Genomic DNA, 6116 nt, shown 5'->3' with positions numbered 1-6116 from the left:
CTATCCAACATATGTTCTTTCCTTGCTAGGTCCTTCTTGGCTTCGTCAAGGTGGGATACACTACCCATAGTCATACGACTTAGGGCATCCGCAACCACAATAGCCTTGTCGGGGTGATAAAGGACACTCATATCATAATCTTTCAACAACTCTAGTCACCTTATTTGTAAGAGATTCAACTCCTTTGGGTAAACACATATTGGAGACTCTTATGATCGGTAAAAAATAAGCATGAACCCCAAACAAGTAATGCCTCCAAATCTTCAAAGAAAACACCACGGCCGCAAACTCAAGGTCATGAGTGGGATAGTTTCTGTTATGTACATTAAGTTTCTTAGAGGCATATGCTATAACTTTCCCGTGTTAAATAAGCACACACCCCAAACCCACTCGGGATGCATCAGAATATACTACCAAACCCTTTGTACCATCCGGTAAAGTCAACATCGCAGCGGAAGTGAGCCTATCTTTCAACCATTGAAAACTTTTCTCACATGCCTCAGAGCACTCAAACTTCTTACTCTTTTGGGTCAAAGTAGTAAAATGAGATGTAATAGATGCAAAACCATCTACGAACCTCCGATAGTAACCCGCTAGACCCAAGAAACTCCTAATGTCGGTTCGAGTCAATGGTCTAGGAAAATATTTCACCGCCTCTGTTTTCCTTGGGTCTACCTCAACTCCCTCACTAGAGATGATGTGCCCAAGAAAAGTAACCGACCTCAACCGAAATTCACACTTGCTATATTTGACAAGAAATTGATGTTCTTTAAGGGTTTGCAATACTACCCTCAAACGACCCGTATGATCACTCTCATTCTTCGAATATACCAAGATACCGTCAATGAAGACAATGACAAATGAATCTAGGAAATTTCAAAACACTCTATTAATTAGGTCCATAAATGCCGCCGGAGCATTAGTGAGACCGAAAGACATGAACAAGAACTCATAGTGCATATCGAGTCCGAAATATCGTCTTAGGTATATTCTCAACCCTCACCCTAAGTTGGTGATTTACCGATCTCAAGTCAATTTTTGAAAAGTAACTCGCCCCTTGGAGTTGATCAAACAATTCGTCAATCCGAGGGAGAGGGTACTTATTCTTAATAGTGACCTTGTTGAGTTGGCGGTAATCAATACACATTCTCAAGGACTCATCCTTCTTCTTCACAAATAAAACCGAAGCACCCCATGGAGAAATACTAGGCCTTATGAAACCATTTTCTAGTAAATCCTTTAGTTGAGCCTTCAACTCCTTCAACTCGGCCGAAACCATCCGATAAGGAGGAATTGATATGGGATTTGTATCCGGTAGCAAATCAATGCCAAAGTCAATTTCCCATTCAGGAGGTATATCGGGAGGTTCATTAGGAAAGACCTAAGGAAACTCACTCACTATGAGTACCGACCCAAATTGAGGAATTTCGGAGTATAAATCTTGGACTCTTACTATGTGATATAGAAACCCCTCTGAGACCATTTTGCATGCTTTTAGACAAAAGATAATGCGACCTCTATTAATAAAATTTCCCCCTTTCCACTCAACAATTGGTTCTTTGGGGAAGTTAAACCTCATCACTCTTGTCCTACAACAATGGAGGCAAAACATGCATGCAACCAATCCATACGCAATATAACACGAGTTCAACTAGATCAACATACGAAACTCTATTGGCAACATTATTGGACAATTTCTATACAACCTTTTTGTAAAAACCAACTCACCAACCGGAGTAGACACTACAAAAAGGTTCATGCAAAATATCTGGTAAAATATCAAACTTTTTAACTACTAGAAGGGTAACGAAATGATAAAGTAGCGCTGGGATCAAGTAACGCATATACATCAATAGAGAAGACTTTCAACATACCGGTCACCACGTCGGGAGAAGTCTCTTGCTAACCTCTAGAGCGGAGAGAATAAAAGCGGTTCTTATTTTGAGCATCACTAGAACCATTTGCTTGAGCTTGACCACTACCCTTATCTTGACTCTTCAAATTTGGACAATCTCTCATCTTGTGACCACTCTTGCCATAACTAAAGCATTTTTCCGTTCCTACCAAGCACTCACCAAAATGACCCTTCCCACACTTGGCACATGTAGGCTTATCATTTGGTGAATTAGTACCTTTTCCCCTCTTGATTTTAAGGTTAGACACCCTATCACCCCTAACTTTTGGGAACTTGGAAGGGGCTTGATTTGAGACTCATTTCTAAAATCTAGGCTTGTCTTGTATTTCAAGCCAATTCTATGAAGAACCTCCATCAAATGATTTTGCTCTTTTAGCGTATCTACTTGTTCTCTTAGCCCTTGCCTCCTCAGCCATTCTTGCATGCACCATAAGGCGGGAAATGTTCACGTTTTCATGTAGCATGGCCGAATGGTACTCCTCTTCTAAGTCCTTCGACACCCCCGTAACGAAACGACTATTTGGTCTCTAGGATTGAAAACCAAGGAAGGAGCATATTTGGACAACTTAATGAATTTCAAAGAATATTCATGTATAGTCCTTCCTCCTTGGCAAAGGTTGATGAACTCTACCACTTTTTCCTCCCTCATCTCCCTAGGAAAGAACAGATCTAGAAAAGCCTCCTTAAAGATCTCCTAAGTCACTGGGACCACCCCTCAATGTCCTATTATCCCTCCATTGCACATACCATACTTGCGCCACGTCCTTGAGTTCATAAGTGACCAACTCGGCCTTCTCACTTGTGGACAACCACATAGCCAAAATATTGTAGACAATTCATCGATGAATTCTTGGGGGTATTCATCAACCTTAGACCCGTAGAAAGTAGGAGGGTTCATTTGAGTGTAGTCCCTTAGACGGAAAGCCATAGTAGTGACTTGTTGATGAGGACGGGGCACAACCTCCCAATTGGCCTAAGCCGTCATAGCTTGGGCTTGAGTCGTGGCCGCTTGTGCTTGAGTGGTGATGGCTTGGGACATTTGAAGAAGAGCGGTCCTTATATTCTCATCCGTCAAAGGAGGAGGATTGGCCGGTGCTTACTCCACATCAGCATCTTGTTCAAGTGGAGGAACTTGCTCACCACGGGGAGGAGCTCTCGCATTGGCAATTTCCTCTTAAAGTCTTCGAGCCGCATTCCTTCGAGTGTTCATGCTTCTTATAAGAACAACAATAGGAATAGATGCAAAAGCACACCATAAGTATACTCTAATGGCATGATATAAGATTTCCAAGAAAGAGAGCGATTCCTAAGCATCATATAGTTTCCTACTCATAAGTATGGTGCACTTCACAATTGTGAATACAAACCTACATAGATGTAGTACAGAGAGAGACATAACTCAACGATGTTCAATCTCATGCTCTGATACCAAGTTTGTCACATTCGGGTTTACCCCCTAGACGTAACCAGCGTCATCGTCCTTTTCAAGGACTAAGACTATCCTCTTAGTCTCATGACATTACATTCATAGGTTGAAAAATGCGGAAAAATTTAAAACTTTCATTATCACTACTTGGAGTTACATAGACCTCTAAATACATATAATATATAGTCGTATCAAGTATACATAGACCCTTAGTATAGGAAGGTTGCATAGCTTTCTACTTTTATTTCACATACACATATATAAGATAGAAAAATGGTCTCAAATATTGTCTCATCTCATACCATATAAACAATTATCACAATATGGGTGTAGCCCTTACATCAATCCAACAAGACCACATATAGGTCGTACAAAAGTATAATTCTCAATTGAGAGGGAAAGAAATGAAAGAGTCTTTAAGCTCATAACAAGTCCGTAAGCTAGATGATGGCATTGCCCTCGGAAGTTGAGGACTTACCCCACTTGGATGAAATGAAGAATCCAAGCCTTGAACAATGTCGCCTTCCAGACTCTTCAACGACCGGAACCTAAAATGTTTGGAAAAAGGAAAGAAAATGGGGTTAGTACTCCACATGTACTAAGTATGAGACGTTATGCACATATACAAGCAAAACATGCTAAAAAGGAACTTTTGGTCAAAACGTGCCATTTTACCCCTTTAGGAACCTAATGCAAAGTCAAGCAAGTCATATCAACCAACCAAACATGCTTACTATCTCAACAAATAATACTTATCTCAACATACTTGAAATCATGATTTTCTACAACCCTATCATCAAGGAATAATATCACAAGAATGAATAAGAGTCAATCATATCATAATAAGCAAGAGAACTACTCATGAATCCTTATCAAGTTAGCAGTGCAATGACCAAGCAAATCCCTATAACCTTTCCCAACCGAGTAAACTTACTAAGAAAACATAACCAGTGTCCAACTTTAACAATATAGTCCAACTACATATGTCAAGAGGATAATCATCATCATATATAGACGTTTACATTGTAGAATCAACATATTATCATCATATACATCATTATTATATGCTTACATAACATCAACTTCCAAAAGCTTCCATCAAAGTCAACTAGTGAAAGACATAGGTTGAGTCTCATACCCCTACCTAGGCTTAGTTAGACCTCTCAAGTCACTTTAGTTAGTTTATAATCCATTACTTTATTTGACATTAAGGAAAACATGCCATAACCAACATAGACCACATGAGCTATGTGTGGAATCCGGTGTTGTAAAACCTTACACCGATGGAAGGTGGTCTACTGGCCAAAGTAGAACCAAACACAAACGTAGATTTCTAGGTGGATCCAGTAGCTAATCTTCCTATGGGGGCAACATAGTTCAAGAACTAAGAGATAGTATATTCCCTCTTGATAACACTTGGTAGTTGGGGCCTCCTCTTAAGGGAATCCATTGTATGAGTATTCCTCTTTGGGAAATAAACATCTCATATAGAACTATAGGGTGAATCTTCCTCTTTGGGAAGTCATCACCTCCCATTGTCAAGTTCACTCGGTGCTAAGCTAAGTCCCTTTATTGAAGTATCTTTAAGCCTTTAGTTCACAATCATAGCTTAGTTTAGTTCATAGGGTTTATCCCTTGTATAATCATCATCATCAATAGCTCAATAGAAATTGCATGAGTAGATTCCTTTCATCACAATTCATATAAGTGAGGTTAACACATTACATAGATAATAAGGCACATAAGTATACATCACCATCATATAGCATTTACATCTTAATCAACCTTACAATCCTAATCAAGATATTTCAATTCAGTCATCTCACCATCCTATCAATCCTAATATGAGGCATACTCCAATACAATATCATGACTTAACCACAATTAATAACAATTGGAAGTAAAGATAGCGATACTAAGACTTACCAAGTCTTTCTTATAGTTCATTATCAAGGTCTTACCATCAACCCACAACTCAACCCAACTAGGGGAGTAACATAACCACATAATGATAACTAATAACATAACGAGGACAACTGCATCTCTATAACACAATTCAACACTAAATCATAGAACGAGGACAACTGCATCTCTATAACACAATTCAACACTAAATCATAGCTTAAGACAAAATACATAGGCTAATTTCACAATATGCTTCATAGCCTAAATCACATATCAAGAACTAGAATGATAGGCCTATAATTTATCTTAATTTATTCATAATAACACCATAAAATAGTAATCTAATTAATAACCAAGTCAATTGAATGATCACAATACAATATAGCTCAAGATCACAACCTAGGGTTAGGGATTGAGGATCATGTTCTGAAATTTAGACAAAACCATCAAGAATTACCATAAAAAATTTATATTACATGTTAATATATTCAATATAACCTAAAGAAATCAACAACAAATCAATTCGTAACTTTTTATTCGTAATTGGATGAAACCCATACGAAATTTCAACTTTCAAAATCTATTTTGAAGGAACCCTTTGAGGAAAGAGTTTCAAAGGTGAATTAGATCCCATACCTTAACATTTGATGATTAATTGATGGTGAATTCGTCCCTTTTACAGCCCCAAAACCCTTATCCTTGCTAGTTTTCAAAGGTGAGTTCAAGTAGAGAGAGAAAGAAGAGAGAAGGAAGAGAGTTTGTGTCTTAGAGTTCTAATTCGTTGAATTGGGGTTGAGGCTTTTATATGGTTTTTAAATTAGTTAATTAGTCTCCCCTTAATCCCTAACTAACCCCTAAACCACCTAATTA

The sequence above is a fragment of the Solanum pennellii genome, chromosome 10 (genome assembly GCF_001406875.1).
Source record: "Solanum pennellii chromosome 10, SPENNV200".
NCBI classification, from domain to species: domain Eukaryota; kingdom Viridiplantae; phylum Streptophyta; class Magnoliopsida; order Solanales; family Solanaceae; genus Solanum; species Solanum pennellii.
This window is presented reverse-complemented; position numbering follows the sequence as displayed.